The sequence below is a fragment of the Scyliorhinus canicula genome, chromosome 11 (assembly GCF_902713615.1).
Source record: "Scyliorhinus canicula chromosome 11, sScyCan1.1, whole genome shotgun sequence".
Classification (NCBI taxonomy): Eukaryota; Metazoa; Chordata; class Chondrichthyes; order Carcharhiniformes; family Scyliorhinidae; genus Scyliorhinus; species Scyliorhinus canicula.
This window is the reverse complement of record NC_052156.1, coordinates 16882175-16905979: the sequence shown is the minus strand read 5'-3', so window position 1 is coordinate 16905979 and position 23805 is coordinate 16882175. Positions and strand designations below refer to the sequence as shown.

The following is a 23805-nucleotide window of genomic DNA, read 5'->3' as shown; positions in this document are numbered from 1 at the left end:
GAATGCCAGGTATGTTTCAAATTGTTCTCTCTGCCTGGCCAATGTTTTAAATTAAATTGGAGTTCCAATCATTGAGGCCCATTCCACTCTCAGCATACTGTGCCAGTGCATTCTGTTGCTTGGCAACAGTAACCATCCCCCAAGGGCAACTTTTAACAAGGAAAATTCCTGCTTATTTTACAGCATCTTTATGATGCAAGTTACAGTGGTGGAATTGTTCACAAGAACCTTAGACTATTAATGAAATGTACCCTCCACACTCCAACACGGTGTTGTATCAAGTGACCCAATTAAAACATTATGGAGTCTCCTCTGGAGTGGAGTAGGATATTCAATGTGGAACTAAGTTATACAGACCAAGATGCTCCTGTTCTTTGTTTAATCAGTTAACATCTGATAGGGCAGCAATTGGTGTGAATCAGCGATGGCGAATAACGATGAACCAAGGGGCGGCAATGGCATTCAGAGGTGCTGGCAGCATAATGGTGTTGTCACTGGATTAGTGATCCAGGGATCCACGGACATGCACTGGAGACCTGGGTTCAAATCCTACATCATTTTTTTTTGTATAAATTCAGAGTAGCCAATTCATTTTTTCCAATTAAGGGGCAATTTAGCATGGCCAATCCACCTACCCTGCACACCTTTGGGCTGTGGGGGCGAAACCCACGCAGACACGGGGAGAATGTGCAAACTCCACACGACAGTGACCCGGGGCCGGGATCAAATCATTTTTTTCCTGATAAATTTCGAGTATCCAGTTCATGCCCACCCCTCCAACCCCAATTATGGGCAATTTAGCGTGGCCAGTCCTGCATGTCATTGGGTTGTGGGGGTGAGACCCATGCAGACACAGGGAGAATGTACAAACTCCACACGGACAGTGACCTGGAGCCGAGATCAAATCCGGGTCATCGATGCCGTGAGGCAACAGTGCTAACCACTGCACCACCATGGCGCCTATATCCCAAATGATGACCATAAAATCATTGTTGCGTGTTGTGGGAAATCTGCCATCCTTGACTGGCACAATCTGGGTCTGGCCGTGACTGGTACAAGGTTGACTCTTAAATGCCCTCTAGCAAGCAAGCCACTCAGTTTAAAAAAATAAATAAATTTAGAATACCCAATTCATTTTTTCCAATTAAGGAGCAACTTAGCGTGGCCAATCCACCTAGCCTGCACATCTTTGGGTTGTGGGGGCGAAACACGGGGAGAATGTGCAAACTCCACATGGACAGTGCAAACTCCACACGGACAGTGCAAACTCTACACCAGGGGTGGGCAAACTTTTACATGCAAGGGCCACATTCAGAAATTCACAATTTTAAAGGGCCACATAGTATATTAATTAATAGTCCCGGTTGTAACCAATTAGCGTGCGGCATATACCTCAGCGCTTCCCCCGACGCCATCCTGCCTTTAGCCCTCTTTTTCTCTACTTTTCAAAAATGGTGCTTCACCCGGTTATGATTCTGGGCGCCTCATATAGAACATAGAACAGTACAGCACAGAACAGGCCCTTCGGCCCTCGATGCTGTGCCGAGCAATGATTACCCTACTCAAGTCAACATATCCACCCTATACCAGTAACCCAACAGCCCCCCCCCCATTAACCTTATAAAAAAATAATAATAATTAAAATAATAATAATTTTAAAATGTTTTTTTTTGATGACTTGATCTTGGTGGGCCGCATAAAGACCTTTGGCGGGCCGCATGCGGCCCGCGGGCCGTTGTTTGCCCACCCCTGCTCTACACGGACAGTGACCCAGAGCCGTGATCGAACCTGGGACCTTGGCGCTGTGAGGCAGCAAGGCTAACCTACTGCGCCACTGTGCTGCCTAGGCACAGATGTTAACTCAAGGCCTTCTCTGTAGTCTCAGGTGACATAAAACCATGGCACAAAAAGAGCCAATATCAATCATTAAAAAACAACCCCAAATCAAATGATCTGGTAATTATCGCATTGCTGTTTGTGAGACTTCCATGTGCACCATTTGGCTGCCCTGTTCCCAACATCACAACAGGGACTACACTTCATTAGACCTGACACATGGACGGTACAGAAGAAGCAGGAGCACTTTCGCACATCCCGTGGTCTTGAATCGTCCTTTTTACAGCTGAACACCTGCTAGACTGAAAACTGAAATTCCTAACCAATCCGTGCGGATTTCAGGCAAAGACCAAAATGGCCGCCCACAGTCGAAGAGAAAGTCACTGCTAAAGTGGTTGGTGCAGAAAGTGCTTGGTGTGGCCAAACCCCCCCCCCCCCCCCCCCCCCCCCCCAGGATCTGAATTACTGCTTGCAGCAGAACAAGGGAAATTAGTAAATAAAACACTGACTCCCACTTGCGGGAACTAACATGCACCGCACAAAACGAGTCAGGACCACAAGGAGAGGATCGCGTACAAGAATCAGAGAACTGTCAAACCAGCTTTCACACATCTGGCGAAGGAACTGTTCAAACTACAACAGCAACAGAAAACCTGGCTCGTAATCAAATATATTACTGCAGCACTTTCACTAATGAGCACAGTCTTGTAATTAACTGCAACGGAGAATTGTATGTTGTGAGCTGATCTCTGTCCCAGCCTGCCCTTCCATCGCACAAAGCGCAGTGCTGTTGTGCATTAATTTGTAAAATCTGTCTATATATTCATTATCGACATCAAACTCTATGGGACAGAGATTCCTCCCTTTCATTATAAACAGTTCAAACATCTATTGGCAGAGCAGAAATATGGGCAGGAATCTGACGGAGGTGGGTTTTGAACAGAAGAAGAGACATGTGGGGAGGTGATGCAACAAGACTGGTTCAAATGGTCAATATATAGTGTATTGTAGTAAGGTGTCGACTGCTGTCTGGCCAAGGGGCTCTAGTAGCATATAAATATGTGTGTATATATTATATACATATAATATCCACTCATACATATATATATATATATAGATACATACTACTAGTCCCTGTGAGTGAGGTCTTAAACTGCACTTTAATCTGGAAATTCAGATAACAATATCTGGCATGGGAACAAAGCTCCTTGCTTTATTGGAGTCCCAGATTAGATTATAGACTTGAAATCATTCCACGGTACAATTATGTATAATAGACTCATTTTATATATTAATTTACTAAAAAAATAATCCCAGGACAGCACCCCCTATCGCACGAGTCTGGCATGTTCACTGTACACGCAAGTCATAGCACAGGGATTTCTGAATGAGAATGCTAAACTCGTGCTAATTGATGCTGATATAAGGGCTGGTGCCCACTGGAAATCTGTGCGAGAGTACAGCAGACGCATTCCACTCAGGATTCTTAATGCCAGTCAGGAGAGCAAGCGATCGATAATGGGCTGGATCAGATCCCATGTTCCAGAGGTGAATACACAGGGAACTCTTGGCCACCAGCAAGGAACCATTACTCTGCCACCAGCAAGGAACCATTACTCTGCCACCAGCAAGGAACCATTACTCTGCCACCAGCAAGGAACCATTACTCTGCCACCAGCAAGGAACCATTACTCTGCCACCAGCAAGGAACCATTACTCTGCCACCAGCAAGGAACCATTACTCTGCCACCAGCAAGGAACCATTACTCTGCCACCAGCAAGGAACCATTACTCTGCCACCAGCAAGGAACCATTACTCTGCCACCAGCAAGGAACCATTACTCTGCCACCAGCAAGGAACCATTACTGGCAACATCGACCCGAACAGGGGAGCCTGCATTGCATCTAGGTCTAGGCCATATTCTAAGTTAATGATAAAATGTCATGTGGTGTTGAGGTATCTCAGAATTACTGAGTGCATTCTGTTAGATAGGGGCTGGTTTAGCTCACTGGGCTAAATCGCTGGCTTTTAAAAAATAAATTTAGATTACCCAATTATTTTTTCCAATTAAGGGGCAATTTAGCATTGCCAATCCACCTACTCTGCACATTTTTGGGTTGTGGGGGCGAAACCCACGCAGACACGGGGAGAATGTGCAATCGCTGGCTTTTAAAGCAGACCAAGCAGGCCAGCAGCACGGTTCGTTTCCCGTACCAGCCTCCCCGGACAGGCGCCGGAATGTGGCGACTAGGGGCTTTTCACAGTAACTTCATTGAAGCCTACTCGTGACAATAAAGCGATTTTCATTTTTTTTTTCATTTTCATATAATTGTAGAATTCCTATAGTGCAGAAAGAGGCCATTCGGCCCTTCGAGTCTGCACCAACCCTATGAAAGAGCACTCCACCTAGGCCCACTCCCTCATCCTATCCCTGTAACCACACTTTAAAAAAAAATGTTAAATATAAATTTAGAGTACCCAATTCATTTTTCCAATTAAGGAGCAATTTAGCATGGTCAATCCACCTACCCCGCACATCTTTTGGGTCGTGGGGGCGAAACCCATGAACACGGGGAGAATGTGCAAACTCCACATGGACAGTGACCCAGGGCTGGGATCGAACCTGGGACCTCGGCGCCGTGAGGCAGCAATGCTAACCACTGTGCCACCGTGCTGCCCCCTGTAACCACACCTAACCATTGGACATGAAGGGGCAATTTACATGGCCAATCCATCTAACCAGCACATCTTTGGACTGTGGGAGGAAACCGGAGCACCCGGAGGAAACCCTCGCAGACGTGGGGTGAAAGTGCAAACTCCACATAGACAGTTGGCCAAGGCCGGAATTTAACCCTAGTCCCTGGCACTATGAGGCAGCAGTGCTAACCACTGTGTCACTGGGAATGTCCCGAAAATCAAAAGTACGTGTTTAGTCACCTCACACAATGGTCAACAATAACTGACCAAAATGAAGATCATTGTAGTTAAAGCTCACTGCTAGGTAGATCAAAATAAGCTCCTCTGCTGTGTACAGAATTTAGGTGCAAGCAGTCATATTTACAACTTAAGGATAATGAAAGAAAATAGGAGAGACAGAAGGAAACAGTGAAGTGAATGTGAGGAACAGATTGGCAGCAAGGGTGGTGGAACAAAGTACCTTAAGAAGTTTCAAGAGGGAACTACGCAGATTCTGGTCAATAAATTGGATTCAGGATTATTGGAAATGCACCAAGGGAATACTGGGGGTAAATGGGCTGAAAGAATGCTGGCTAAAACTATTACTATGGAAGAAATGTCACTGACTTTTATTCCCGTGAAGTTCCTTCACCGTCGCTGGATCAAAATCTTGTATCCCCCTCCCTAACATCACTGTTGCCATTCCTACACCATATGGTAGAGGGATTGAGTTCCGGAGCCATGAGGTCATGTTGCAGTTGTACAAAACTCTAGTACGGCCGCATTTGGAGTATTGCGTACAGTTCTGGTCGCCTCATTATAGGAAGGACGTGGAAGCTTTGGAACGGGTGCAGAGGAGATTTACCAGGATGTTGCCTGGTATGGAGGGAAAATCTTATGAGGAAAGGCTGATGGACTTGAGGTTGTTTTCGTTAGAGAGAAGAAGGTTAAGAGGTGACCTAATAGAGGCATACAAAATGATCAGAGGGTTAGATAGGGTGGACAGCGAGAGCCTTCTCCCGCGGATGGAGGTGGCTAGCACGAGGGGACATAGCCTTAAATTGAGGGGTAATAGATATAGGACAGAGGTCAGAGGTGGGTTTTTTACGCAAAGAGTGGTGAGGCCGTGGAATGCCCTACCTGCAACAGTAGTGAACTCGCCAACATTGAGGGCATTTAAAAGTTTATTGGATAAGCATATGGATGATAAGGGCATAGTGTAGGTTAGATGGCCTTTAGTTTTTTCCATGTCAGTGCAATATTGAGGGCCGAAGGGCCTGTACTGCGCTGTATCGTTCTATGTTCTATGGACTGCAGCGGTTCAAGAAGGCAACTCACCACCACCTTCTCAGGGGCAATTAGAAATGGGCAATAAATGCTGACCTCGTTAACGATGCCCACACCCCATGAACGAATATAGTACACCAGGGTGGCACGGTGGCACAGTGGTTAGCACTGCTGCCACATGGTGCCGAGCCCGGGTTCGATCCCGGCCCCGGGTCACTGTCCGCGTGGACCTTGCACATTCTCCCGATGTCTGCGCGAGTCTCACCCCCACAACCCAAAGTTGTGCAGGGTAGGTGAATTGGCCATGCAAAATTGCCCCTTAATTGGAAAAAAAAATACATTGATTATCTTCATTTATAATTGAGCTAAAACTCCTCTTTCACATGGCGTGCGACCAATCTCCGCTTACACTTAGAACACAGAGCAGACGTCATAAGTTAGTGTTTGGTGTATTATTGACCTAAAGCAACTTTTGTTTGCTTACATTACAGTCATTGCAAGCTAAAAATAATTTATTATCTCGCACACTTCAAGAGGCACTTTGGCAATGGAACAATGGTTCAATCACAATCCAAGTATTCTTTTTAATATTTTGGTATTCAGTGAAGGGATACTAGTCATTCTTAGCCTTACTTTTAAGCTTTTTGCTTGTGCTCCTTCAAATTCCTCTACCACCTTGAGCACTAATGCAAAGCCCGGGGGAGGGGTATGGGTAGCGGAAGCTCTGGTCAGTCTCAGTGTACAGTCTACTGCCAAGTAGATGGGCAGCAGGTGGAAACTCATGGTGGCAACGCTCTCTCTTTAGGAATAAAAATAAATTTAGAGTACCCAATTAATTTTTTCCAATTAAGGGGGAATTTAGCGTGGCCAATCCACCGACCCTGCACATCTTTGGGTTGTGGGGGCGAAACCCATGCAAACACGGGGAGAATGTGCAAACTCCACACGGACAATGACTCAGAGCTGGGATTGAACCTGGGACCTCGGTGCCGTGAGGCAGCAGTGCTAACCACTGCACCACCTCGCTGCCCAGCAACTCTCTCTCTTTTGTTTTATAAATTTAGACTACCCAATTATTTTTTTTTCCAATTAAGGGGCAATTCAGCATGGCCAATCCACCTAACCTGCACATCTTTGGGTTGTAGAACATAGAACATTACAGCGCAGTACAGGCCCTTCGGCACTCGATGTTGCGCCGACCTGTGAAACCACCCTAAAGCCCATCTACACTATTCCCTTATCATCCATATGTTTATCCAATGACCATTTAAATGCCCTTAATGTTGGTGAGTCCACTACTGTTGCAGGCCCATACTACTCTCTGAGTAAAGAACCTACCTATGACATCTTTCCTATATCTATCTCCCCTCAATTTAAAGCTATGCCCCCTCGTGCTAGACATCACCATCCGAGGAAAAAGGCTCTCACTGTCCACCCTATCAAATCCTCTGATCATCTTGTATGCCTCAATTTAGTCACCTCTTAACATTCTTCTCTCTAACGAAAACAGCCTCAAGTCCCTCTGCCTTCCCTCACAAGATCTTCCCTCCATACCAGGCAACATCCTGGTAAATCTCCTCTGCACCCTTTCCAAAGCTTCCACAGCCTTCCTAAAATGCGGCGACCAGAACTGCACGCAATACTCCAAATGCGGCCACACCAGAGTTTTGTATATCTCCAACATGACCTCATGGCTCCGAAACTCAATCCCTCTATCAAAAAAAGCTAACACACCGTACGCCTTATTAACAACCCTATCAACCTGGGTGGCAACTTTCAGGGATCTATGTACATGGACACCGAGATATCTCCGCTCATCCACACTACCAAGAATCTTACCATTAGCCCAGTATTCTGTCTTCCTGTTATTCCTTCCAAAATGAATCACTTCACCCTTTTCTGCATTAAACTCCATTTGCCACCTGTCAGTCCAGCTCTGCAGCTTATCTGCAGTCCCTCTGTAACCTGCAACATCCTTCCGCATTTTCCACAACTCCACCGACTTTAGTGTCATCTGCAAATTTACTCACCCATCCTTCTACGCCCTCCTCCAGGTCATTTATAAAAATGACAAACAGCAGTGGCCCCAAAACAGATCCTTGTGGTACACCACTAGTAACTGAACTCCAGGCTGAACATTTCCCATCAACCACCCATCCTCTGTCTTCTTACAGCTAGCCAATTTCTGATCCAAACTACTAAATCACCCTGAATCCCATGCCTCCATATTTTCTGCAATAGCCTACCGTGGGGAACCTTATCAAACGCTTTACTGAAATCTGTATACACCACATCAACTGCTTTACCCTCGACCACCTGATTGATCACCTTCTGAAGGAACTCAATAAGGTTTGTGAGGCACGGCCTACCCTTCACAAAACCGTGTTGACTATCCCTAATTAAATTATTCCTTTCTAGATGATTATAAATCCTATCTCTTATAAACCTTTCCAAGACTTTGCCCACAATAGAAGTAAGGCTCACTAGTCTATAGTTACCGGGGTTGTCTCTACTCCCCTTCTTGAACAAGCGGACAACATTTGTTATCCTCCACTCTTCTGGCACTATTCCTGGAGACAATGACGACATAAAGATCAAAGCTAAAGGCTCCAAAACCTCCTCCCTAGCTTCCCAGAGAATCCTAGGATAAATCCCATCCGGCCCAGGGGACTTATCTATTTTCACACTTTCCAGAATTGCTAACACCTCCTCCTTATGAACCTCGAGCCCTACTAGTCTAGTAGCCTGTATCTCAGTATTCTTCGCGACAACATTGTCTTTTTCCTGTGTGAATACTGACGAAAAATATTCATTTAGCACCTCTCCTATCTCCTCGGATTCCACGCTCAACTTTCCACTACTGTCCTTGACTGGCCCTACTCTTACCCTCGTCATTCTTTTATTCCTGACATACCTATAGAAAGATTTAGGGTTATCCTTGATGCTACCTGCCAAAGAAATCTCATGTCCCCTCCTGGCTCTTCTTAGCTCTCTCTTTAGGTCCTTCCTAGCTAATTTGTAACTCTCGAGCGCCCTAACTGAACCTTCACGTCTCATCTTTACATAAGCCTCCTTCTTCCTCTTGACAAGTGATTCAACTACTTTAGTAAACCACGGTTCCCTCGCTCGACCACTTCCTCCCTGCCTGACAGGTACATACTTATCAAGGACACGCAGTAGCTGTTCCTTGAACAAGCTCCACATTTCAATTGTGCCCATCCCCTGCAGTTTCCTTCCCCATCCTATGCATCCTAAGTCTTGCCTCATCACATCATAATTGCCTTTCCCCCAGCTATAACTCTTGCCCTGCGGTATATACCTATCCCTTTCCATCGCTAAAGTAAACGTAACTGAATTATGGTCACTATCACCAAAGTGCTCACCTACCTCCAAATCTGACACCTGTCCTGGTTCATTACCCAGTACCAAATCCAATGTGGCCTTGCCTCTTGTTGGCCTATCTACGTACTGTGTCAGGAAACCCTCCTGCACACATTGGACAAAAATGAACCCATTTAAAGTACTCGAATTATAGTGTTTCAAGTCAATATTTGGAAAGTTAAAGTCGCCCATAACAACTACCCTTTGACTTTTGCTCCTATCCAGAATCATCTTTGCAATCTTTTCCTCGACATCTCTGGAACTTTTCGGAGGCCTATAGAAAACTCCCAACAGGGTGACCTCTCCTCTCCTGTTTCTTACCTCAGGCCACACTACCTCAGTAGACAAGTCCTCATCAAACGTCCTTTCTGCCACCGTAATACTGTCCTTGACTAACAATGCCACCCCTCCCCCTCTTTTACCACCTTCCCTGAGCTTACTGAAATATCTAAACCCCGGAACCTGCAACAACCATTCCTGTCCCTGCTCTATCCATGTCTTCGAAATGAAACCCACGCAGGCATGGGGAGAATGTGCAAACTCCACACGGACAGTGACCTAGGGCCGCGATTCGAACCCGGGCTCTCAGCGCCGCAGTCCCAGTGTTATCCACTGCGCCACATGCCGCCCTGCAACTCTCTGTCTTGACTCCATGTCAATTTGGTAGATCAGGCAATGGAGCACAATAATAATCCGTAGTTATAATTATCAGGGAGTTTCCTTCTGTAAAATGGAGAGATTTCAAAGAAATTATATTGGTTTTCTATTGCCGTGACAGGAAATTCTCCTTCCTGGGCTGGTAGCTCAATACCCACAAGGCACAGATTAAAGATCATGGCAAAAGAATGCGAGGGGAGATGAGGAGATTTTTTTGTTCCTGTAGCGAGTTGTTATGATAGTAAGAGCAGGCCATTCAGCCCCTCGAGCCAGTCCCGCAATTCAATGAGATCATGTTTGATCCGTGACCTAACTCCACACACCTGCCTTTGGCCCACATTCCTTAATATCTTTGCTTAACAAAACCTATCTATTGCAGATTTAAAATTAACACTTCAACAGCCGTTTTTGGGAGAGAGCTCCAAACGTCTACTACCCTTCAAGTGAAGAAGTGCTTCCCATCAGCACTCCTGAACAGTGTAACGCTGGAATGCACGGCCAAAAGGTGTGGTGCAAGTTTCAAATAGGAGTTGGACAGCTACTTGAAAAGGAGAGATAGTTGCAGGGATTCGGTGAAAGAGAGGGGGAGTAGGAATGACAATCGGCTGACTGGCATCCTTCTGCAGTGTAATTTAGCACAATGAATTCAAATCAAAAAATCACAAAACTCAAGGCTGACCCTCTAGTGGAGCACTGCACTGTCAGAGGTACCGTCTTGCGATTGGGACATCAAAACGAGGCCCATCTGCCTGTTTGGGTAGATGTAAGAGATCCCATGGGACTATTTTGTAGAGCAGCAGGGGCGTAATCGCTGGTCTCCTGGACAATATATACAGTATATCCCTCTATCAACATCACAGAAAACAGATGATCTGGTCACTATCACATTGCTGTTCGTGGGGGCTTGCTGTGTACAAATTGCTGTTCGTGGGGGCTTACTGTGTACAAATTTGCTGCAAGTCAACAATGGCTACATGTCAAATGACCTCCAATAAGTGTAAAGGGCGCTATTTAAATGTCGGTTCTTCTTTTAAAATATGTTTTGAATCAAATGTCCTCATCTTCTGTTTGACAATGGGTTGTGCCTAAAATGTTAATACGGCGCTCCTCTCCACAGCTGCCTGACCTGCTGAGGGTTTCCAGCTCTGTATTTTCATTTTCCCGTTTCTTCCAATGCCTGTCTTAACAAGGTAATGTTGGCCTGACTGAGTTCTCCCTCTCCCTGGAGCTAACCTGCTGGCTCTTTCCATTCATCTCAGTAATTAATCCAACAGCTGCTGCAGGTATTTGAGGTGCAGTAATACAGTCAGTTCATGTTCAGTGCTTGACACTCAATCTAGTTGGCCGCACTACTCGCAGTTTTGGAGTACAAACGGGAATTCTCTGTCACCTAATTTCTTGCAGCCTTTCAATCTTGAATGGAAGATTGTGTGAGCTGCAAAATGTGTCATATGGTTAGTATTCATGACTGTAACATGATAGGCTATTGAAAGAACACAAGTTGTAACCTATTCTACAGTTATGGCTGGCTGGCTGGGGGTGCAAGGGGGAAGAGAGAAGATTCACTAAAAATGGAATGTACAGTGAATATTAGAGAGAGAGAAATACAGCACAGAACAGGCCCTTCGGCCCACGATGTTGTGCTGAACTTTTATCCTAGGTTAATCATAGAATTTTGGACACTAAGGGCAATTTATCATGGCCAATCCACCCAGCCTGCACATCTTTGGACTGTGGGAGGAAACCGGAGCACCCGGAGGAAACCCACGCACACACGGGGAGGATGTGCAGACTCCACACAGACAGCGACCCAAGTCGAAATCGAACTTGGGACCCTGGAGCTGTGAAGCAATTGTGCTACCCACAATGCTACCGTGCTGCCCTTAAGAAGAAATTAATCTACACTCCATTATTCTACCCTAATCCATGTACCTATCCAATAGCCGCTTGAAGGTCCCTAACGTTTCCGACTCAACTACTTCCACAGGCAGTGCATTCCATGTCCCCACTACTCTCTGGGCAAAGAACCTACCTCTGACATCCCCCCTATATCTTCCACCATTTATCTTAAATTTATGTCCCCTTGCAATGGTGTGTTCCACCCGGGGAAAAAGTCTCTGACTGTCTACTCTATCTATTCCCCTGATCTTATAAACCTCTACCAAGTCGCCCCTCATCCTTCTCCGTTCTAATGAGAAATTAGAGAATTACTCAAGTGATTTTAATTTCTGCATGCGCTGGGAAATGATACTCAAAAATTGAATCCAGAATAAGCGGTAGAAATAGTTGACTGTTCTCTCCACAGCTATTGTCCGCTGACTTTTCTCTCTTTGCACTCGGTTAGTAATATTCACTTATTGTGGAGTCAGTGAGTTTCTAAGAAATTCTTTCATGGGGATGTAGGCATCGCTGGCACTGCCAGCATTTGTTGCCCATTCCTAATTGCCCCTGAACTGTGTGACCTGGTCTGCAGTCACAACTAGGCCCAACCAGGTAAGGGTGGCAGATTTCCTTCCTTAAAGGATAGGAGTGAACCAGATGGGTTTTTACAACGATTGCTGATAGCTGTCACGGTCACCATTACTGAGACAAGCTTCCTGTTTCAGATTTATTCATTAAATTTACATTCCAGAAGCTGCCACGGTTGAAGATGTGTTTAGGTCAATTTTGAGGTTATGAGGTTACAGGTTGTTGTTGAATTCAGTTCTGCTGCTGCTGAGGGCCCACAGCACCACTTGGATGCCAAGTTCTGAACTGCAAGATGTGATCTCAATCTATCCCATTTAGCGCCATGTTAGTGCCACACAACATGATGGATGGTATCCTCCGTTTGAAGACAGGACTTTGTTTACTACCAATACTGTCATGAAGAGATGTGTCTGCCACCGTTAAGTTCATTGTTCGTTCCTTCATAACTACCTCGCGTCCAATCTGGCAGATATGTCCTGCAGAACGTCACAAGTTTCATCAGCAATATTGGGGATTGGACTCCTCCACTCAGATTACATTCTGTATCCTTGTTAACCTTTGTGCGTCTTCCAAGTGGTGGTCAACATGGAGAAGCACTGATTCATCAGCTGGGGGGGGGGGGGGGGGGGCAGAGATGCCCTTGCCCATTATTGACTTGACCGTGCTTAGGACTTCATGGAGTCAATGTTGAGGCCTCCTAGCACAACTCCCTCCTGACGGCATACCACTGTGCCACCACCTCAGCTGCATCAGTCCTGCCAGTGGAACAGGACATGCCCAGCATTGTTGATGAAGGAATCGCTGTAAGTTACGATTTGATGAGTATAATTATGTCTGTTGCTTGACTAGGCTGTTGGATAGCACTTCCAATTTTGGTACAAGCCCGCAGATGTTAGTAAGGATTAATTTGCAGTGTTGACTGGTGAGGGTTGTCATTCACTAGGCTGGTGCCAGATGATAACTGTCTGGTACAACTAAGTTCCTTGCTAGGTCATCACAGACAGCAGTTAAGAATCAAACACAGGCCTGGACAGAGAGTGGGGGCTGGAGGGCGCACTGTTTAGGGTCTTTTGGGGGGATTGCAATGGGGGGGGGGCCTGTGCTTGGTACCTTTTGGCGGGAGATCGGGGCCTCTGATAGGGGGATGGGCTAGGGGCTAGTCACGGGACTTTAAAAGGGCACGGTGGGATACAATTAGGCTAATGGGTCCCTGGCGTGTGGGGGGAGGGCCTGAGCGCTGGGACGGGAGACAGGTAGGCGCCAAGGGCAGGGGTCAGTGTGGCTAGCGTAGGTCAGGGGGCACCAGGGAGATCGGAGGTGGGGCGGGGCGGGCTAGGGCCAAGCGCAGGGCTGACCTGGCAGGTCAGGCCTTGGGGAGCAGGGGAGACCAGGCCGGGGGGGGGGGGGGAGGTGGAAGAGGGTTAGGGCCACGTTAGTTTAGTTGTACACGTGTGGCATGGGCAAACAGAGCTGGCAGGGAAAGTGCCTTATGGAAGGATCTTTGGCTTCAACACTTATTAACATGTTTATTCTTTCCCACTGTTCGTTTTCATTATGTTAAGACTCTTTGCACAGGGCCATTTTTCTCTCTGTAATTGTTACAAATTTGTGTTAAATAAAAAACTTTAAAAAAAAAGAATCAAACACATTACTGTGGGACAAGAGTCACACGTAGACCAGAGCAGGTAAGGCTGGTTGATTTCCCTCACATTAGTTACCAGGTGGGCTTTTATGACAATCCAGTAGTTTAATGGATGTGTATTGTATGGGCTTCTGTGGTCCCCAACCATTGGCTAAAGAGTCAGGGGGGAGCCCGCCCAAAATTGCCATCATTGCCCTGCAGCAACTTGTTGCCAGAATCAGCGTTAATGTGACCCTTTCACCCCTACCTCAGGAGATAGTCCTGCGTTAGAGAGCTGCCAGCTAATTGGATGGCCACTCAGGGGTCTCAATAGGTCCAAGCACCTTCCCTGACCCCGTACGATTTCAACCAGATTGGGGGTGGGCAGGGAGGTGGCAGGAAGACTACCCACTGGATTTTACTGGGTCACTGTCCGTGTGGAGTTTGCACATTCTCCCCGTGTCTGCGTGGGTTTCGCCCCCACAACCCAAAGATGTGTCGGTTAGGTGGATTGGCCATGCCAAATTGCCCCTTATTTGGAAAAAATGTATTGGGCATTCTAAATTTATATAGAAAATAACAATGCATTATGTCCAGAATCCTATTAACCAGCACTGGTTCATGACAAGCCATAGGGCTGGATCCTTCGGTTCCTCCAGCTGTGAGTTTCTTGGCGATGCGCTGTTCACTGACGATGGGATTGTCTATTCCCACTGCTTGTCCATGGGATTTCCCACTGAAGTCACGCCACGCCGCTGGGAACCCCACAGGCGGGAATACGCTGGCGGTGGGAAAGAAGAATCCCAACAGCCAGAGAACTTCGGTCAAGATCGCAGTGCGTAAAGCAGGGTTGGAATTTTTGGAGTATCTTCTCTTTCATCAAGCTTTCCAAAGGAAATTGAAGGGAGGTAAAAGTCCAGCAACGTTGAACTGTGCGGAGAGGCGGAATTCAGAAAGCGAGAGTTTGGAGGACGTTTACCAGACGTATTGCAGCGATGACGGACTTTAGTTGTGTGCAGAAACTAGAGAAACTGGCATTGCACACCTTAGAGCAGGGGAGGCTTAGGGAGAGAGTTAATCGAGAGATTCAACATTAGGCAGTAAATCATGAAGAAAATATTTCCTCTGCGAGAAGGGTCAATAACCTGAAAAGGCAGATGTAGGATCATTGGCAAAAGAAGCAGTGGGGGCGAGGATGCAAATTCCTTTAAACAAAACAAGTTGTGATCTGGAGTGCTCTGCCTGAAGGGCATAACTTTTAGTAGGGAAGTAGATATATTTTTTAAGACGGAAAACAAATTCCCAGGGAAAGATCATGGGATTAATTGGATAGTGCTTTCCAAGATGGGCCAAAGAGTCTCCTTTTGTGCAATACCATTGCCCAGCTCTGGGGTCACCATGTGTGGCACTGTGCAGAGTTAGTTAAAAGGACACCTTCGTAACACTTGCCACCCAGCCCGAGTGCAACATTATCTCAGTTCTACCTCGATTAACATTTCAATCTCCTGAACCGCTTCCTGGAGAGTGGAACCCCACTTTGTGGACAAACACAACAATTACATCACGCAGGAATGAGTCACTTGAGGAGTGGTTTGCTTGCGTGAGGACCTATTTCTCAGCCACATTATTTTGCAGTTTCTTTAATGGGGGTGAGACAATTTACACGTATGTTGTGCCTCTGACATCATAAAACTTCCCGAGGTGCTTCAAAGGAGCATTACCGGACAAAATCTGACACTGCGCCTCATATGGGTGGGGAGGTGATCACAAACTGAATCAAAGATTTAAAGAAGAGGGAAATTGGAGAAGTTGAAGGAGGAAATTCCCGATTTTAGGGCCATTTGAAGTGGACCGACGATAATCAGGGATGCTCCAGAAGCCAGAATTGGACGAAGGAAGATCGGGGAGGGTTGGAAGAGATTTTTGGGAGGGTTGAGGCCCTGGAATGATTTGAGGGATCCGATCAGATCAGGAGATAATGTAGCTCAGCAATCGTACGGCAGCCCCCCCCCACAGCAATTCTCCGGGCCGCGGTGGGCCGAGTGGCCGACGAGTTTGGCAGAGTCCCGCCGGTGTGGATTACTCACCTCCCACACGGCGGGACCTGGAAGGCAACTGTGCGGGGGGGCGTCCTGGGGGCAGGGGGATCCGACTTGAGGGGGGGGCCCCCAACGGTAGACGTGATCGGGTCTACCGATCAGCGGGCAGGCTGGTTCCGTGGGGGCCTGCTTTACTCTGCGCCGGGCCCCTGTTGGGCTTTGCCATATTGCCCGGGTGCCAGCACGGAGATCCGCCGGCAGTTCTGCGCATGCTTGGAAATATGCCGGCCGTTACGCGCATGCGCAAACTCGCACAGGCCGCTCGCCGTCGGTTCGAATGCCTCACTTTCGGGGGCCGTTGACGCCGGGCGGTTGGCGCCGGTTTTCACGCCGGCCTGGGAACATCGCCCCATTATTGGAGAATCCCACCCCATAGACTTTGAAGGGGCTCTGAGTGAATTTTTTCATGATGAGGGGAATAGATCCTGCTGGGATTTGTCGGTTATTTGAGTTAGTCAGAGAGGAACGGTTGAATGGGCAGCATAGATGGAAGCGAACACCAAAAGTCTACAGTCAGCCTATTGGCCTTTGAAAGGGAATTGGCAAAAATATCTGGGAGTCAAGGAAATTACAAATTCTGGAAGGTAGGTGGGGGTTGGCTGCTATTGTAGCGGAAAGGTACTGTAGCTTTCAGGAATCTGCTTGGAAACCAGAGTGAGATTTTCCATCTTCCTAATTTGACCCAATGATGTCACCACTGTATTTGGTCTGCCTCTACACCGTTCTAAACTCTGTGAACAGTGCCCTCTCCTTTAAAAGCCCCCTTCAAATCTACCACTTTGCTTCCGATTCCCTTGGTCCCCTGTCCCAGATCCTCCCCCTTTCAGTTCCCTCCCCCTTTTATTGAAGTGCAATGGGTTATTTAATCGGGTTGAAAGTTTTAGATTTATTTACATAGAATCACTACAGTGCAGAAGGAGGCCATTCAGCCCATTGAGTCGGGACCGACCCTCCAAAAGAGCATCCTACCTAGGCCCACACCCCAACCTACCACCTGTAACCCCACCTAACCTTTTGGACACATGGGGCAGTTTTAGCAGGCTAATCCGCTTAACATGCACATCTTTGGACTGTGGGAGGAAGCCGGAGAAGCAGTAGGAAGCCAATGCAGACACGGGGAGAAAGTGCAAACTCTACACAGGCAGTCACCCAAGGTGAGAATCAAACCCGGGTCCCTGGCACTGTGAGGCAGCAGTGCTAACAGCTGTGCAAGCGTGCCGCCCTTTTGAGTGCGCTATTGCTATACCACAACCGATGTAAGATAATAAGCCAAGCTTTTAGCTGATCATTTACACATGCTAGAAATGACATACATTTAAACACAAGAACCCATTCTCTGCAAACAAAAGGAATATGTTCAAGCCTTAACGCCTTTTTTGGAATTGGTCGGGAGCACAGGGAGCTGATTATTCCCTATTCCTTTCTCCATGGCAATGACGTGGCCAATCAAACACAATCAGCACCCTTTTCTCCTGCAGTAAAAATTGTTGTGATCATTTGAAATTTGGTATTCCTGTGTTTGTCCAAGACAAAAAGCTTCAGGGACCTAGAATCCCACCAATGCAGAAAGCGGCCATTCAGCCCTCAAGTCTTCACCAACCCTCCGAAAGAGGATCCCGACCTAGGCTCAGTCCCTCGCCCTATCCTCATAACCTTTGGACACTAAGGGGCAATTTAGCATGGCCAATCCACCAAACCTGCACATATTTGGACTGTGGGAGGAAACCATAGACTCACACAGACCCGGGATGCTGTGCAAACGCCACACAGACAGTCACCCAAGGTCAGAAGCGAACCCGGATCCCTGATGATGTGAAGCAGCAGTGCTAACCGCTGTGTCACCGTGCTGTCCTTCTGTCTCCTTCCAGAATATATTTGTTTTGTTATTGGAAACTCCAATCCCAGGAATTTTATTCACTTCCAATTGGAAGAGATTGTCTTGGTGACTATTCAGCTGAACTTTGAACACTGGGATGCAGCTAACGCACCATGCATCAATTCAGCCAGGGTTTTCACAAGGGATTTTAATTCAGGCAAAAATGCCCCTTTAAGAGCAGAAGTATGAGGTAAGCAGTTTTTTTTCCCCTGGGGATTGAGAGCATAGTTAACGAGTTTGCAGGATTTATACCATACATCTTAATTCCTAACAAGCTGAAAGTGTGAGACAAAACCAAATTAGCAGCTGAGGTGTAAACAAGGTATTATCAGTGTACCAAGCAATCCCTAAACCAAGCGGCTGCTGAAAGCGACTGACTCCTGAACTGTGCAACTGAACTCCTAACTCCTTAACCCAGCAGCTCGCAAACTTTAGCAGCTCTTAAGGTCTGGCAGATAAACACAGCAGCCGTGAAACTCCAGCAGGTAAACCCACCGGTGACTGAATCATAGAATTGACAGTGCAGAAGGAGGCCATTCGTCCCATCGAGTGTGCACCGGCTCTTAGAAAGAGCACCCTACCCAAGGTCAACACCTCCACCCTATCCCCATAACCCAGCAACCCAGTAACCCCACCCAATACTAAGGGCAATTTTGGACACTAAGGGCAATTTATCATGGCCAATCCACCTAACCTGCACATCTTTGGACTGTGGGAGGAAACCGGAGCACCCGGAGGAAACCTACGCACACACGGGGAGGATGTGCAGACTCCGCACAGACAGCGACCCAAGCCGGAATCGAACCTGGGACCCTGGAGCTGTGAAGCGATTGTGCTATCCACAATGCTACCGTGCTGCTCCTAGCAGATTAATGCAGCACTGACTGAATCCCAGCAGATAGAACATAGAACATAGAACAGTACAGCACAGAACAGGCCCTTCGGCCCTCGATGTTGTGCCGAGCAATGATCACCCTACTCAAACCCACGCATCCACTAAACGCAGCACTGACTGAATCCCAGCAGATAAACTCAGCGGTGACTGAATTCCAGCAGATAAACTCAGCGGTGACTGAATCCCAGCAGATAAACTCAGCGGTGACTGAATCCCAGCAGATAAACCCAGCACTGACTGAATCCCAGCTGATAAACGCAGCACTGACTGAATCCCAGCAGATAAACTCAGCGGTGACTGAATCCCAGCAGATAAACCCAGCACTGACTGAATCCCAGCAGATAAACACAGCACCGACTTAATCCCAGCAGATAAACTCAGCCGTGACTGAATCCCAGCAGATAAACCCAGCGGTGACTGAATTCCAGCAGATAATCCCAGCAGTGACTGAATCCCAGCAGATAAACCCAGCACTGACTGAATCCCAGCAGAAAAACCCAGCACTGACTGAATCCCAGCAGATAAACCCAGCACTGACTGAATCCCAGGAGATAAACCCAGCACTGACTGAATCCCAGGAGATAAACCCAGCAGTGACTAATATCAGAACAGAAAATGCTGCAAAATACCCAGCAGGTCAGACCGGGTTAATGAAGAGGTTGGTGACCTTTCATCAAAAAGGTTAGAAAGTTAAGCAAGGGGTGGGTGGGACAAAGTCAAAAGGAAATTCTGTGAGAGGGTGGAAGACAGGAGAGGGTGAATGACAAAAGAGGACAAATGAGAAAATGGTGAGACGATAAAAAAGAAACAAAGGAGTAAAGGATGTAACTCGACTCGGTGTGCTCTGCAAAAATAGTAGGAAAAAAACAGAAAAGCCGAAATATGCAAATAAAAGGAATCAAAATGGAGGCTGAGATTATGATCTGAAATTGTTGAATGTGAAGCTCAGAACGCTGCAAGGAGCCTCATCGAAGTTGGGATCATGTACCTCAAGCTTGGGTTGAGCTACACTGCAGCAGGTGGAGGACAGAGATGTCAGTATGAGAGCAAGGTGGGGAATTCAAATGGACTGCCGGAAACTTGGGGTCATGCTTGAGGACTGAATGGAGGCGTTTCACGGAGCAATTAACCAATCTGCGTTTGGTCTTCCCAATAGATTGAGCGAATGCAGTATGCCAAATTGATCCCAGCAGATAAATCACTGCCTCACCTGGGGTGTATGTTTGGAGTCTTTGGAGGTGAGGAGGGAGGAGGTAAAAAGGCATCTCCTGAAGCCCAACAGGTACAGCCAGTAGTGCTGGATCCCAGCAGATTGCCCCCACAGAGACTGAATCCCAGCAGATTTCCCCCCAGAGACTGAATCCCAGCAGTGACTGAGTCCCAGCAGATAAACACTGCATTAACTAAATCCCAGCAGATAAACACTGCATTAACTAAATCCCAGCAGATAGACACCGCAGTGACTGAATGCCAGCAGATGGACCCCGCAGTGACTGTATCCCAGCAGATAGGCCCCGCAGTGACTGAATCCCAGCAGATAGACCCCGCAGTGACTGAATCCCAGCAGATAGGCCCCGCAGTGACTGAATCCCAGCAGATAGGCCCCGCAGTGACCGAATCCCAGTAGATAGGCCCCACAGTGACTGAATCCCAGTAGATAGACCCCACAGTGACTGAATCCCAGCAGATAGATCCCAAAGTGACTGAATCCCAGCAGATAGACCCCGAAGTGACTGAATTCCAGCAGATAGACCCTGCAGTGACTGAATCCCAGCAGATAGGCCCCGCAGTGACTGAATCCCAGCAGATAGACCCCGCAGTGACTGAATCCCAGCAGATAGGCCCCGCAGTGACTGAATCCCAGCAGATAGACCCCGCAGTGACTGAATCCCAGCAGATAGGCCCCGCAGTGACTGAATCCCAGCAGATAGACCCCGCAGTGACTGAATCCCAGCAGATAGACCCCGCAGTGACTGAATCCCAGCAGATAGGCCCCGCAGTGACTGAATCCCAGCAGATAGATCCCAAAGTGACTGAATCCCAGCAGATAGACCCCGCAGTGACTGAATTCCAGCAGATAGACCCTGCAGTGACTGAATCCCAGCAGATAGGCCCCGCAGTGACTGAATCCCAGCAGATAGACCCCGCAGTGACTGAATCCCAGCAGATAGGCCCCGCAGTGACTGAATCCCAGCAGATAGACCCCGCAGTGACTGAATCCCAGCAGATAGGCCCCGCAGTGACTGAATCCCAGCAGATAGACCCCGCAGTGACTGAATCCCAGCAGATAGACCCCGCAGTGACTGAATCCCAGCAGATAGGCCCCGCAGTGACTGAATCCCAGCAGATAGACCCCGCAGTGACTGAATCCCAGCAGATCAACCCCGCAGTGACTGAATCCCAGCAGATAGATTTCACAGTGACTGAATCCCAGCAGATAGATTTCACAGTGACTGAATCCCAGGAGATAAATGCAGCAGTGACTAAATTCCAGCAGACAAATGCCACAGTGACACAACTCCAGCAGACAAACCCTGCATGACTAAATCCCAGCAGATAAACCCTGCAGTGACTGAACTCCAGTTGATAAACCTTGTGTGCCTGTACGCCGGGGATAAACCGTGGGTGACTAAATCCCAGCAGATGAGCCTTGCAGTGACTGAACTCTAGCAGATAAACCCCCATAGTGACACAACTCCAGCAGATAAACCCTGCATGACTAAATCCCAGCAGATAAATCTCACAGTGTCTGAACTCCAGCAGATAAAACCCAACGGGCAAGCCCAGCAGTGACTTGACTCCAACAGACAAACCCAGAATCTCCTGCGTCCAAATAGATATCACCGGCTAAATCTCAGAACCTAAATAGGACAACTGCCACAAAAGATCTAGTTTCTGACCAGACACTGGATGCTTTCAGATAGTCTTAGGCTTTTATACTGTCCTCCACATTCCGCTTTCACAGATGAAGCAAGAGTGTAAATTACTTTGAATAAAAATATTAAGACACGGATTGTACAAGTGTTTCAGAATCAGACACGGCTGAACTTGCCTGTGTTCGGCTCACGAGCTATTCAACTGGGATTATGTTTCAACAACATTACTGACGGGTCTGATTTACCAGTTACAGAGAAGCCCTCTGCTAGCACTCACAAATGGGTCCAATGTCATCTCGAACATGCTTTGTAAGTGTATCCAATTAATAGTTGTTTATGCAGAGGGGCTAGTTTACAAGGAAACCCCTCTGGTCACAGAGCATAGTAACCCTCTCCTCTCTGCCCTCCTCACATACCACACAATGTATTTTTAATCTTCTATGTCAATTTGCCGTGCCCGTTTCCTCTTTCCTGAATGAAAATCTCGGGGCTGGGCTTCGGAAGGAAGAATCTGCCTCCTTTCACATCCTTTCACGGAATGAATGATACAGTCAGGAAATGCAGGTTACTCATTGTAACGGAAAAATCACTTCGCAACAATCTTCCTCTTGCTCACAGGCTGCCAGTTCTTTGCTGTTTGCAGTTAAAGGGGCAGGTTTAGGATAATGTAGGAACCTCGCCGACAAATCTGAATGATTGGGAACAGCCAGAAATAACCCGTTTCCAAAAACACTCCCTGCGCCATTGTGTTTACCCCCCCCCCCCCTGCCCCGTCCAATCCTCTCTCTCGCCATCCAACATTTCCTCCTAGAATTATATTGGGCGGATGACCTTTAGAGGTGGCAGCTGTTGTCAGTAACTGGGTCGGTTAGGGCAGCGCGGTGGCACAGTGGTTAGCACAGCTGCCTCACGGGCGCCGAGGTCCCAGGTTCGATCCCGGCTCTGGGTCACTGTCCGTGTGGAGTTTGCACATTCTCCCCGTGTCTGCGTAGGTTTCGCCCCCACAACCCAAAGATGCGCAGGGTAGGTGGATTGGCCACGCTAAATTGCCCCTTAATTGGAAAAAATGAATTGGATACTCTAAATTTATATTTTTAAAAAGTAACTGGGTCGGTCTGGTGGGTGGCAGAGGTTGGCACACTCTCCCATCCACCTTCATTCTGCGTGCCCTCCAGCAGTAGGCACCTTTGTAGCCATACCCTCCGACCCCAGTCACCCAAAAGGACATTTGAGCCAGTTCTTGTGGCAGGACAGTGGTTTTTAAAAAAATATATAGACGCTGCAAATCAATTGATTTTTTTTCCTGCCATGGAACACCCTGTCTGCTGCTGATTATCAGGAATATCGGGATGTTCTTCATTAATGTCCAGTTCTAGCCTCTTGTGTATTCTTGACTTCCCTCGTCCATTGGTGGCTGTGCCGTGAGCTGCCTGGGCCCAAATCTCTAGAATTTCTGAACTGAATCCCTCTGCCTCCCTCCTGCTTTCTGGTGTTCCTTACAAACCTTTTTTTTCAAATGTTTTATCCCATCCTTAAAGTAACAAAGCCGATGTGTGGAGTGGACAGGGCAAACCCTTAATCCATCTCATTGCTTGCTTCAAAAATCAATTCATCATCATAATCATCATCATCTTTATTAGTGTCACAAGTAGGCTTACATCAACACTGCAATGAAGTTACTGTGAAAAGCCCCTAGTCGTCACATTCCGGCGCCTATTCGGATACACAGAGGGAGAATTCAGAACGTCCAAATTACCTAACCTGCACGTCTTTCAGGACCCGTGGGAGGAAACCGGAGCACCCGGAGGAAACCCACGCAGATACGGGGAGAACGTGCAGACTCCGCAAAGACAGTGACCCAAGCCGGGAATCGAACCCGGGACCGTGGCGATGTGAAGCAACAGTGCTAACCACTGTGCTACCGTGCCGTCCAAATCAAATTCTAATTGAATCCAAGTCATGGTCTCCACAAGAGAGACAGACAAGATCCAAACTGACAAGTAAAGGCGTTGTACCTCATCCTTTCTTCATCCGCGCCTGATCTTAGCCAAGAAAGGCCAAGAAGCGATATTCCTTACAAACCTACTACTTCTTTCGTTGAAGCGTTTGGCCACTGATCCCCAATGTCTCT

At 47.4% G+C, this 23805-nt stretch overlaps 1 protein-coding gene across 1 annotated transcript in view; it reads right to left on the bottom strand.

Annotated features, from left to right (window-relative positions):
• Positions 1–23805, bottom strand: part of sema3fb (sema domain, immunoglobulin domain (Ig), short basic domain, secreted, (semaphorin) 3Fb) — a 256825-nt gene that overhangs the window by 217897 nt on the left and 15123 nt on the right. The window lies entirely within an intron of this gene.